Consider the following 14671-nt stretch of genomic DNA (forward strand, 5'->3'; position numbering starts at 1 on the left):
CGCATCTTAATTGATATTGTCTGAACAAAAACGTGCTTCATAAACAATTTGTTTCAATTTAGCCGCCAGCACGCACGGCAAGTAATTAGGAGTGTATTTACATAAAACAGGCACGAATTTCATCCGTGTCTGCATTTTCAGCCTCAAACTTTTCATTTCACACACGAGGGGCGGCAGATCCAACGAATCTCTGAATTTGAAGTTAATAATATCGGCAACCCAACGCGCACACATGCACGTGTGTGGTGGATGAACGAAAGTTTCCAAATTGAAGTAGTAAATTTTCAATTAAACCTAGTTGTGTTCATTCGTTTGTAATTTAACTTTTCATGCAAAATTAGTTTGCATTTGGCGGAAGCGCAAAGTTTTAAATTAATTTAAAAAAAATTAATATATACAAAAATCCAGTCTAACCATTGCCATCTGCAAGAATGGAGTGTAATTAATATTGCACTATAATTTTTTCTTGTTGACAGACGACGTGCGTGTTGCGCGTAGTATTTACATAGTCAATTAAATAGTTTTTGTCGCATTGTTTGTTGCTGTGTTTGAATAAAACTCGCGCCCACCCGCCCGTCGGCAAACATGCACAATGTCACGTTTCGCATATTGCTCACGCCGCCCCCGCACACACACCGCGTAAAAACGCGCATCCGCGCACAAAACTTGATCGGCACGTCGATTGCGCAATCGGATATTCTCCGAATATTACAATATTGTACAAATAAATAAACAAATATACAACTATAAATATTTTTCGGAATAAATTTCGTCGCACGTGATTTTGTCCGGTTTATATTTGTGTATATGATCTTTGATCGTGTGTCCCGAAAGCTTTCGGGCAAATAATTAAAATTTTTGCGAATTAATTGAAAGCATGACACAAACGAATATGTTTTTTGATCAAACATTTCGTTCTATCTTTTTTAATTGGTGTATTTATATTTTATTATGAATATTATCAAAACGTGAAACTTTCGCGGAACTACTCAGATAAACATTTAAATTCAGAAAACCGGAAATGAATCCCCCGAAGTCCGGTTTAAATATTTAAACAACAACAAATAATTACATTTTAATAAAGTAATTAGTATTTTAATTAAAACACAGCCCGGAAATCTCAAGGGCGTCTGTTTCCGTTCCGAAAAACATTTATTTCGTTCAAATTTAAGATTTTTTCATATTTGAGTAGCTCTAAAATGGTGGGCGGAGCTTCCATCACAAAAACTAGTACTTTTTGCGTCAATTTATTAATTTGTCGACGCGTCATGTGTGTTACTGGACACTGCATATATGGTCTCAGCGCACGTCCACCCCGAAGGGGTTATAAAGGGTACAAACCCCTACAAGCGCTTTTAATGAGCGTTATTGATGATACCGCTGTCGACGCGTCGGTCCAGCTCATTCTATGTCTATGTATGTGTGTTATAACTTCATCCCTCTCTTTTCATGAACGCAAGTTTCGAAAATAAAACGAATAAACGAAATATGCGCACGAACATGAAACGCGAAACATGAACTCGAGATTTGCGCCCCGCGCTTATAAATAATGACTAATTAGTAGCAACAACTCGAGCGCGCCGTGTGCGCGTAACGCGAGCCGCGGATAATTTACCTGATGCGTTTTCGTGCTTTTTGCATTTTGTTGAATTTTCACAAATTTCGAAAATTCCCATTTTTCGCACAATTCAAAAACCCACTCGTAATGGGTATTTAGTAGGGCTTGTTGGTGGGCATATAATAGTTAATACCGTTTTTGTCAAGTTCAAAAGCTCAAAACGCATAGGAGAATACAAAACGTATAGAGCTAAAGATAAAACTAAAATATAAAAGTCTATTCATAAATGAAATATTTTAAAATGAACTTTATCCCAATGTGGGAGCTATATATGCAAGCATTGATACATTGGGTTCAGGGGACATTTGCATTTTAAGTGTTTTCAAGTCGGGCGAGACGTGTCGATGCTCCCGGATGTCCGCCATATTGCTGCAATAAAAGTTGCATACGTCTATTGCGAAATATACAACTCAACAGCTTTAAACAGCGTCCAAATCACTACTAAGCTCCTCCCATAGTGTTTATAGCTATTTATCACCAGAGGGCGCTCTTGAAATCTTAATATATTAATGTCGTTTTTCTTTTACTGGGTAGTTTAATACGAATAGAAAGTCGAGTCAAATGTTTCGCTTGTTTTTTGTTTCTTCATTGCGAAGAAAACGCAGTGATGTAAGATCGCGGCGTGGAGAGATGTAAGAGAAAGCGATCCCCGCACGCCTCCGGCGACGGGCGCGCACGAGGAAAACTGATTTCGGTATGAAATTAGATTTTTAATTGGGTCGTGCTCCTTCGCCGCATTCCCTCTCAGCGGCGCGGTGGAGGCGGCTGCCCACCGCCGCCACGAGGCTTCTTACATTACACGCGCTACGCTTACAACACGCAAGCCAAGACGCAAACATCAAAATGGCAGGCGGGTTACATCTTAACTTACTTCCGCTTTCTATTTTCTTTTATCTATTAATTTCTAGTAAGAAAAAAAGGAAAACTTTTTAGAAACACTTCTTTAGAGTAAGTTACGCGTGGGGTTTTGATATATGGTGAACATTTGAGATTGTCAGAAGAGAATAAAAGCAAAGTAGCGTGAAAAACGCGCGGAAAATCACGAAAGGGCGCGCATAAGTCACCAATTTCAACCCGGATGATGGCAGGTTGTCGGAGTGATCCTGTAAAAAGCACCCGGCTTGGAAACACGATTTTTGCGCGTTGGAAAAATACAGCAAAAAGGAAATACAAACAAAAATAACAATATAACTTACCAATGTTTTTACAGACAGTCATTGAAGATAAAAAATCTGAAACAATTTTACCACATTACTATTTTGTAGATTATGCAACTTTGATTGCAAATGTAAATTCAAGTATCGTATGTGCGGCGGGTTTGGCGTAATCGCTGGTTAATTAGGGTCTAATGATTACATCCGAACGACCGAAACGACTTAATTTAACCCTTAGTACTTTGTACTTTAAACATTTGAGCGCTACCTTTGCGCGCTAACAACTAGTGTTACCAACATAAACGGTTAGATAACCACAAATTTACTATAATCACAGTCTCGGTGTGAAAATTGTGAGTATAAAATTTATATTTTTGATTTTTTTTAAACTTTGAACGAAAAAAAAACTCTGCGACGTTGTGAAACGAGTGAAAGCGTTTATATTACTTTGAAATTGCAACCCTCGTCGCAATTAAAACTTATTTAAGACGTCTGCAGGAAAGGAAAGGTGATGCCATTAAAATGATTCGCTTTTTTTTATTTCTCTAGTTCTGAAGTTGAAAAAACAGAAAAAAATGTGAATATTGTAGAATTTTAAACGTTATGCAACCAATTTTACATTTTTGAATGTAGAAAGTTGTGTTTTTGATTTTAAAATATTATAAATGTTTAATAAGTTGATTGAAAATTATAAGCCGGAAAGTTTGGCGCGCATCGACAAGAAGATCAAAAACATTAAACTTTCTTCGCGGTGTTTTTCAAAAAATATTCTCCCCCTGGAAAATTTTAAGATGTACAAGAGATTCACCCACCTTCTTCGAAGGGTTCTTAGTTCGCATAATAAGAAATCACTAAACGTTCGCCGGCACGTTTTCCGCGTCGAAAAGCCCGAAAACTTTCGAGCCGAGATTTTCGTACTTTCTTCGCAACAAGGCCGCGAGCTTTTTGCTTTGTTTTCGCGCATATTTCGTACTCATCTGAAGCTGTATGGAGTACGTCGACAGGGAGAAGAATCTCTTCTGAAAGTAAGCCAAAGACTTTTTCGACTTTTCCAAATTTTCTTCTCGCAGAGAGTTTTCTTTTCATCGTCATTATTATCAGCCGAAGAAAAAACGTTCGTTTCCGCTGTTTCTGGCAAACTAATTAAAATATTCATATACAGTCTGTTTTGTCATAGCAAAAAAAATATGATTCAATTTTTTATCAAAGCAACAAAAGATAGGTACGCAAAATATAATACGGATCTATCCATCATCGGATCATCGATTCCATTGTGCGGTAGTGCTGCCTCTTGATGCTCGTTTTGCTCGATGATTAAGTGAAGAGATCTCGCGATTCAATGAGCGCGTGGGCGGCCAGTCGTCGTGCAGCTTTCGGGGAGCTTTCGCTAACGATCCGACCGCGTGTCGCACGTTTTAAACCGCTTTTATTCTCGATAATTCCTTCAACACCATCATCAAACCTCAAAAAACACACTATATGCAACCCAAAGTACACAAAATAAAAGCATCTATATTTTAAGCTACCCTAAACTACTCTAAACTCTGTGTGTGTGTTTGTTAGACAACCAACAATACTCTTGATGACTAAAACGAATATGATATGCATGATCAAACGCTGTTTGAACGCACTTTACAAGCTGTGTTGTGTACTCGTACAATGCGACTGCGTTCGCCAATCGCATTCATGACTTGATGACCAAAAACGAGCACACACGAGTGTACGCCTCGTAAGTTTCGCGCGTGTACGATTTACGCGCCGCGACAGGCTAACAAGCATCAAGCGGCATTAATCGGGCCCCGCGCGTCGGTTTTCCGTTTTCCGCGTTGTTTGTCGTGCGGTGTCCGGCAATTCGTTTAATTTCCGCGCGCGGCTTTGATTTTCATGCATCGAATTTAGCGAACGCGTACTGTTTGTCGCACAAACATACAACGAATCAAACTATTGTAGCTTGAATAAAATTGAGCGATTTTTTTTTAGGTAAATTAAAGTAATTTACATATAAATTATCCGCACTAAAAAAATACAAATATACTCAATATATACAAGGTATAATTAACAAAAATGTTTATATCAAGTTGTTATTTAAAGTATTTTTGACAATTTATTGCTTTTAAGCAAACAAACAAAATTTTAGTTTAAACATCAACAGATTTTAACATTTTTTCTGTTTTATTTCCATTTTGTAACGACATTTATTCAATTGTTTTAATGTTGTTGTGTTTTTGTGGCGACGCTAGTAAAAACCATTCTTTATGTGTTCTCTGAGTGTTTATCGCTTTTTCGGCATGGTGGCGCAATTTTATTGCATATATTTTTATGTAATATTTATTTAGTGGTCACATTTAACGCTACATAAACTAGAGTAACAACAAAATAACCGCGGCGCGCACTTAAAATACATTAGGAAATAATATAACAGGAATAGAAATGTCGTAGAAATATGGGAAATAAGTTGTGGAGGTAAACGAGGAAGCGGAAGTACATTTCCGCAGATTATTGTTATTTACGACTGTGCGCGCAGCAGCGGCAGGAATTGGAGTTATTCGAGTTGAGCGCTCGAAAATGAACGAAAAGTGGCGTAAAACACCGAACGTTATGCTTCCTCGAGATGTGTGCCTGACGGATGTGAGTTATTGAAGAATCAATTGCGTTTTATAACCTAGTAAAAATTCATCGGGGTGTTATCCTCGTGAAAACGTTCCAAGTAGGAAATTTACAATTACTAAATCAAAACAAAACGTCTATTGCGCATGCGTAAGTAACTTATATACAAATTAACAAAATTTCATAATAATATACAATGTGTTGCTAATATAAACCACGAGTTCAAGTTCAATATTTGCACAAATACTTAGTCTACGTGTTATTTTTTTCTCGTGCATTTGTTTATTTGTACGTATTCGTATCCCTCTTCTCGTTTTCGTTTTCGTTTTCAGTTCAGCAGATTGTATACGAGTATATGGTCATTGTATCTTTGTAAATTCGAAACCAATTTTCCATCATTTCACCATTTTCGTCGAGTCGCTTTACCGCCCCAAAAAAAAAAAACGAGAGTAAAAAACCGCACACACACATCCACATGCACAGCCACCCCTCGCGAACATTATGTTTTCCCGGAAGCGGGCATACACAAACACACAAAAAAGTATTCGGCCGAAAATACAAGCACAACATTGCGCAAATGGCCAAACATATTCATGTGCGGGTAGCCTACATGACGAATACAGTCGAATCGTGTAAAAACAACACGGAAAACATTACCACTTTGTTTCCACGCGTGTGTCTTTCTACGCGTGTGTATGTGTGTTTGCATATTTCTGAATAATTTATTAGCTTTAAAAGGTAGGCATGTTCTGCTTTTAGAGTAAATATTTTTAAAATCCGCCCGATACGAGGACGCGCTTTGCTACGAAAGACACACGTCTGGTTTTAAGCGAAATTTAATAAAATTATTCGAAAGCTGCACGCGTTTAAAAATTAAACGCATTATACATTATACTTAAATAAAGTAGTTGCAGCATAAAATAATCAAAAAATACTGCAATCTTCGTAAAAACAAATTTAGAGTAGATATAAACTACTATACGCATTGTTGAATTGTAAATTAGGCCGTAAACATTTTATGCCGCATGAATTTTAATGACAACACGCTGGATTACGTTAATGTTTTTAAAATCCGCCGAAATAAATTAAAAAAGCGCATTTTACGCGCGCGCAGTTGGTTGCCTACGTTAATACGTTAATGCACAAATTTTAAACACGCCGGCAAAAAAAACTAGACTGAATTCACGGAATCGGAATAAAACTAAACATAACTATAAAACCTTGAAATACTTTCTGTCTTCCACCGGGGTGAAATGGTGAAAACGACGAGAGATGGTACGAGCACGAGATGGCAGTCTATAAGAAAGCTTTTACTGAATTAACCGACTGTCAGTCCGACACTCGGACACGATACACGAAATTCGAAAGCGTTTGGGGGGCGCGCATCCACGAAATACTATCGAGTCTATCGACCGTTGTTGAAAACAAGGGATATACAGTCGGAAACACCGAAACATTCCGCCAGGGACCAGCGAATTGTATCAAGTGGCGCATTCTACGAAAACACTTGATAGAAAATAATGGCGGGGTTAAAAATAGATGAAAGCGGCTTGTGGCGAAGCAGAAAACGCAAAAAACTTGAAAACTCCAAGACGTAGATAATAAGAAAAATATAAATTATTTAATTAGCATGAGAAAAGTCGCAATTTTCTTCGTTTCTTTAAGTTTTATTTTATTTCGTTTGAATATTATTCTATATTTGTATTCACATTGATTAAATTCAATTCAAACGTTTACCGTTTACTTTCCGTGCGGGGTTAAAACCCCGCATAGACTTTTCAGCGAATACAAGATGTAAATGCGGTCCAAGTTTCGGGGCGAGATTGAAAACGAATTTTAATCAAAATCTCCGATACGTATCGCGTCAGACCGTCCGCAACCAACCTCACTTTACTTATTAGGTGGATGTATACATGGTTGCCTAGTGTTTTTATTTTATTTGTTATTTAGTATTCAAGTATTGATTTACCTTAGCTACTCGGCAGGTGCATTCCTTTTATAAAACATACGGGTGTAAGTTGTAATAATAAAAAGCCGACTCGATTAAATCGTAGATTGTCGTCTAATTCATCATAAATATGCATTACCGGCATGACCCACAAACCACCGCGTTGAAACTTTACACATTTCGATAATAAAACGCACAAAAGACACAAAATTGATTGTTTACAGTTTGTAGCATATGTTCGGGAATAATAATAGTCAATTAATAATTTATCGCTGGCATGATATTAAACTTGATAATTCGCATTATTGGCAATTGTTTTTCGGTTTGCGCGTTTTGTTGATGAGAATAAACGCACGTGCGCACAGAGTGTGTGTGCGATTGGTGCGTGGTTTTTTTATTTGTTTAACGGCGTTATTATTATGTTTGTTCAGCGTAGCTATTCATAAATGCAGGTGTCGATAGATACACAATCACCACCCTACATTACATAGTATTCAGTACCGCAGGTGATAATATTTTATTACTTTTATATTCAACTTTGTCTTTTGCCGGGGAATGTAATTAACATTTAATTTGTAAATTTCGACGTTTTTGTTTTGTTTCCTTCGGAGTTCCACGCTCGGATGATATTTTCCATTCTATTCTTGGGGTTGTTTGTTTGTTTGCTCGCGCCGCATGAACGCGAGAATGTGTGTTGTGTGTTTTGCGAAAATTGGGAAATTATTTGCTTGGCTTTTCTTCGCGTCTTTTCCGCAAGCAATCTCGTCATCTCACCAGCAACCGCAGCAAGCAAGAAAACAGTTTTCACATACTCATTGAAAATTCAGCGAGTTGATGTGTTGGTGGCGGTGTGGAAAGTGTCAGTGTTTGTACAAGCTGGCGCGCCGAAAAGTTTTATTGAGTTATTTCCATCATCATCGCGTCATGATCGCGTGCAAACAATTGCCGATTGGATGCGCTACACCCTGACATCTTTCGATAAATTTTACGCAGTGAAAATAATTTATTTTTACAAACTATTAATGAGTTTAACTACAAAAAATTTACTTACATTTTGTTGATGAAGTTTTTTTTCGTTTTTTGGCGAAATTTATTAATTTTTTTATTAATATTGTCCGTAAATTTAATTTTTATAACGTTGTTTAAACTTTTAACTTAACTTTTTCTGAAGTTGGAGTTTCTGGGTGTTTAAGAATTTTTTTATTAAAGATGAACTTTGATTGTTTTTGATTGTTAAGAGAACTGTCGTCGTCGGCGGCGAGTTTGTCGAGGCTTGCAGATGGAGTGTGTGTGCTCACCGCTCGAACGCCGCACGGATAACTGCGATAAGCGAACGCACCGGCGTCCGCCACACCCCAACGCGACGAAGAGCGCCGGCGCCCGCCGCCAACATCCCTCCCATTCACACACAAACCATCAAACACCATCCGGCCATCCTCTACTTTCCAATAGCCACATCCTTGTTACCAAGCAGAATTGCATACCCCCACCACTTCCACTGGGCTTTACTAGACAAGCTGTTGCTTCCACACTTACACATCCTCGACAGGACCAAAACGGGACACTGCTTACAGCGGAGAAGTAAAATAGTAGGGATGATGTGATGTGTACTGTACTTCCCCTGGACACCAACACAACTATGTAGTATGATTGTGTGTTGGTTACAGGATATTTCACACGTTCCCATGGCCGGTTTGAAAGGCCCACACACAAGTTGTATATTTGCCGCAGATCCTGATACCGAACTGCTACTTGAATCCCACCAGCCAACCTATCAACCCACCAACCTACATTGGTGCTGTCCCAGGTATTTGTATTTCCAAGTGTAGGAGCGGTGTATGAATTGATATTGTGTGTGCAGCCGTACGTTGGTCGTAAATTATCTGACGTAATAATTAGGGGAATTAGCGTTGTAGTTTATTGCGAAGGTTCTTATGTCACGTGAGTTATGCGTCGCTCAGGTCTGCGCACGTGCCGCTACCGCCATTGTCGGCCATTGTTTGGACCAATTTACGACAAACGTAAAAAAAGGTTATAGGGGTTTATTTTAGTTTCCTTCCCAAACTCACAAAAAATATTTTTAGATGATTTTATAATTTTAATTAAATTTTCGCTGTCAACTGCTTAGAAAGTGTTGGAGCACTGAAAGTATCAACCCGATACCCTTGTCACCTCATCAGACAATAACTAAACGCATGCGAGACTATTACAACTTGTTTGCAATGAGCAAGGTGAGCAGATTATAAGCGTCAACATAAACATTAACCTGATCTAAGTACGCGCGTGTGAAGAACTTTGAAGCAACTTACGCTTTCGGTGGAGGTAGAGCATGTAAGGAAGATTTAGTTCTTTATGAAGATTTAAAGTTTTAACTCCTCCCGTTGTGCGGGAAGATCTAGCTTACAACGAACAGCGAAGCTATCAAGTTAGGGTTTTTGCTTGAAAATAGTTGCGGAGAGTTTTGCGCTGGAAGCAACAGGCCACGGCGAGCAACAGGCAAGTGCGGAGAGCAACAGGCAACTCACAAGGCGGTTGTAACAATGAACTGGAAGTTGAAGTTGTAATAGTAATAAAACAAAAACTGATCATAGACTGAACAAAAATGGGTAGTGGAGTGTTAAGGGTCTATTTAAAATTTAAAAATTTAAAAATGAATAAAAATGTCTTTTGAGTTGAGTTTTTTGTTGAGGACACAATTTAAATTAGTTTTATGCATACCTATACCTTTATAGTGAGTGCTAATAGCAAAACGCGAAACGTTGAACCAGCAGAAACGCTGAAAGTTAAACTTTCCGGTGCGCACGAGAGTAGTTAAAGTATTCGCCGCGCCCAAAGTTGTAGCCGGGAATGAAAACGCGCGAGAGGAGAGGGCGGGGCAAGTGGCAAGTGTGGCAATTCGAAATTGCCAAACTGTTAATGGGAAACGATCGTCAAACGAACTCATATTCATTACAACACGTTCAAAACACCGAGTCATAACGAAACAAACTCATAACCTTAAAAATCAGCCATTATAACCTCAAAAATTAACCTAAAACACAAAACATAAGTCTGCTTAATTATTTAACCTTTATAACCTAAAATATACAAAATTTGATTTATTTACGAGATTTATTTGAATATCTTTGTATAAATCCGCAACACACGTTGTTATACACGTGTGTAGGGTGTTGATATTGTAGTTTAGAAATTATAGGCCAGGATCAGGAACAGCCGGGACATGAGTACGCAAACATGCGAACAAAAACAGCAGCCAGAGAACTCCACTGGTTCAGGTTTAATAGTCTGGTAGTGGCAAACTAGTTGCTTTGATTTCCGACGATTCCCATTATAAACATTCTAAGCCATAGCAGGACTAAACGTTTATATCCTTATTCACCAGTATGTCCCTGTGTCCTTAAAACTCACTTTGAACTAGCGCTGTGGATTATCAAAACTTACACTGTGCAGATATTCAAAACAAAACTAATATAACTTCCCACCTGTTTTATTATTGTGCGTAATTTTGTATTTGCTGTAGCAAGCACTAATAGTAGTTCAACATAGTTGAAATTATTGGTAAACGTGTTGTGGATCATGTCATGACAAGCACCGGTAACAGCTACTGAACGTAGTTATCGACGTTGCTAACAACAATTAACAACGTATGCAACACGCACATCAGTTGTGGCCTGCAACACGAGATAACTCAAATTCCTTGCGCTGGTATAACCTCAAATTATCGCCGTCTAACCTAAAATTAATAACGGCGTGTGTATTTTTAGCGCTTTTTCATGCTGATGTATTACTTGAGCAAATGCATTACGGTAAATTAAATTTGAAAATCGTTTGTCTCCGCAAACATAAAAGTGCTCTTCGGGGATCGCGGCGGAAAGCTCATTGTGTGCAAACACTTAGCAACCCTTTTTGCGAGCGCGTGCGAGGCTTAAAACACCGCGAAAAATCATAAGAATAAAAATCACTGCGAAAAGTGTACTCGTTTAAATTTCAATAAATTAGCATTAACGTTTTAATTATTCAAATGGGCCTGTAAAACATTAATACAAAGCACAAAAACAAACAATTTCAAAAACGCAAACATTTTATACAATATTTTATTCAATTTGGACGTTTTGCAAGCGAAGTAATAAAACTAAACGACCATCCATCGATAGTTGACAGTTTTCTCTCATTGCGACCCTCGACGCGTCACGCGTCTAACCTCATTTATATGATGTGTGCGATGTGTAAACTCGGCCGCCATCATGACGCTCGCGCGCGGGTGGATTTATGCAACCATCTGTCCACGCGACGCGATCTGATAAGGTCTTCGCGGAGACCCTTCTTCAAATCCACTCGCACCGAATATACATATTATTCTCGTCATAACGACGCGTCGACAATTTAACATGGCTGTGACTTGAATGGGAATTGACAGGTGTTTATCTCTCGCCCTCATAAAACAACGCTTTCCCTTCGTACACACATCCACACACACAAACACACAGGCGCACAATGTTTGTATATTTGCATGTTTGTGTATTTTGGTTGAGTTCGGTTTGGTTCGCACGGATAAAACTGTTCGTAACGAGCGTAACCCTTACGCAAATTGAAAACGAAGCGCCCGCAAATGAAATGCAAATGCAAATACATAAATACTGCTTGTGCAATATACAGACACAAACGTAAACGTAAACAATCATCGTTTTTTAATACGTTTATGATTATAAATTAACTTCTACGCGTGTACAGCTGTGGTTTTACTCTAACCTCAATTTTCGACTCTATTTTGTGGTTATGTTACATTGAAATGTCATTTGGATGTGGGTAACACTAGTTTTATACATTCAGCAATAATTTAAGACTGGTTGGTGACCCGTGTAATTTTTGCTATTTGTCTGTTTGTGGGCGGTGTGTTTTGGTTAGGTTCGCCGCGATGGTCGCACCTCAGCTCGCGATTTGCATGCGGGGCACGTGTAACGAGGTTAATTGACGTTTATTGTTTCGTGTTTTCGTGCCGTTTTCGTGCCGTGCATTCGGGGGTGTCCAAAAATTTACATCTGGTCGTTCATATTGCGCACACGTACACGTACCAAACACCCCGCCGCAAATTGCGTTTGAATGGGTATAATTGACACTCTCTCACTGCACGCATTTGAAAGTAGTACAAATGTCAGCTAATAAAAACAACAAACTAACGCCATCTCAAAATTAATTCATCCCCGAAACAACATGTTTATGATGCGTTTGTTACCGTTTTGATTGAATAAACCTAAATCCCTTTTAGTTTCCAAGATGGCGGACGGTTATACTTGTCTCAAAAGATATAGTTAATAATTAATTGTTTGTTTGGGCTTGTTGACGCGCAATATAAGCCCACGTCTTTGCACTAGACATCATAATAACTATGTTGTACATTTCCTGTGTGTGTGTGTGTATGGCGGCCGCCATTTTAATTTCTCAACATGATGGAAACCTGGTCTTTGCTGGATTATGTCATGTTCGTCTTTTTGTGCGGATTATTCATGAAAAAGTTTACGTGTACAGTTTTGTTTGTTTGCGGTGACGGCTTAATTTTACTTTTTTAATTACGTCCAGGGACTCTACTCGTTTATCGCGCGATTAATTTCGGAGCTTTTTAAATGCAGTAGCTGCAAACTTTCCAAAACCTTAAAATCTGAAAGTTAAAGCTCTAATAATTCATAAAACGCAAAGAATTTCCTTATACAAAAGACGCATTATTGAAGTATTAAAGTATCTCTACACAACAATGACGTAATAAACCTAACCTCAATCTTGCACTAGCTAATACTAATACTAATGCCTAAACTATATATTGACGTTCGTTATCATAATCATTCTAATCTACACTCACTTTAATGTACTCGTACTCGTAATATTTGCCATCCACTTTTTTCGTGAATACTCAACACATTCATATACTTTACTTTTCCGTCCTTGCGGTTGTGGATGTGGAGCATTTGTGTTTTGTCATCGCAGTGTTTGCTCGCATAATGGCGACGGCAGCGTGGCGGACACTCGTCGCATGTATGTTAATATGGAGGGCTGGTCGTTTCTGTTTCGGAAAGGTGGCTCGCGCTCACGTGTTTATGCACGAAACCGTCGTCGGCGGTGGCGGCGGTTCGACAGCGTTAAGTAAATGTGTGCCGTGAGCGCACATCGGGGGCAGGGGATCACCATCGTACACTCACCCAGCTCGGACTGATGCATGCATATGCATGTTATCGGTGTGTGCGTGTATGTGTCCATGGGTCTAGTGGGATACATTAGCGGTGAGGTTCTCCGAGCCGCTCCCAGGTAATTTCGTAATGGCCGGTTTCACGTGACAAGTGCAAACAGAGTCTAATCGCCCCGTAATTTACTAATTATTGATCAGCCATTGTTATTATCATCATTCACTTCACTTCGTATGACACTAGTATTCCTAACCTAGAATGTGTGAGATTAATGTCATTTGGGTTGCATAGCTAATATTTTTTTATAAGTTTTTTTTGACACGGCGTGCTTTGTTTTTAATAAGCGCGTGTGTCTGTATTTATTGAGTCGCACGCGTTCCTGCATCCGCCGGCGTCGTCTTTGCCGCCCCCGTGCCAATCGATAGGACTCTCGGGAAATCAGTAAACAGCGGGGCCGGTGTGCGACGAACGAATCCGAAGAAACTGCAACTGGATTCTTCCACTTTTCGGCAACGAGCAATATCAGTCAAGTGCGAGGTTATGTTGTACGGCTGTCATTAATTTTCAGGTTATATCTCACAAGTTGCGCAACTAAAAATTACCGGATCTAATTACAAAGTTAATTAACCTCTTGAAAAATAGCGTCCCTTTAGCGCACGCGAGATGATGGTTTGTGACCGAAATTCAAAATTTACTTCGCTGCTCAGGACGCAAACACCTTGAAACGTGGCATAATGAGGCGCCGAGGTCCTGCACGCATGAATGCACGAACGGATCGCGAGACGAAACTCGCGAAACATTTAAACGCGAATTACATTCGAAACTTCGGGTTACGCGCAGTTGATGAAACTTCGAGACTTCGGCGCAACGGCGACGCCTCTGTTCAAAGGGCTGCCGAGAGGATGTAGTGGAGTGGTGTGGTCGTTCAACATTCGTCTGCTCCTCCGGGAGCGTCAGCGATCTGTGCGTAACACCTCAAAACGTTTATAATTACTTAATTACCAACTTTATAAATGCGATTATGAACAAGAACAAATTGCACTGACGAGGAATTACGCCGAAGACATTTCAAAACACTTGCCAAACACTAAGTTTAAAGCGCTCGCAATGTCTCAACAATTCATACAATTCTTTTGTCAATTGAGGTTATGTTAGTGTTGCTATTCAA

The sequence above is a fragment of the Atheta coriaria genome, unplaced genomic scaffold (assembly GCF_025399875.1).
Source record: "Atheta coriaria isolate IRGN ID8LTWV9N9 unplaced genomic scaffold, Caltech_Dcor_3.1 hic_scaffold_9_pilon, whole genome shotgun sequence".
Lineage (NCBI taxonomy): Eukaryota > Metazoa > Arthropoda > Insecta > Coleoptera > Staphylinidae > Dalotia > Dalotia coriaria.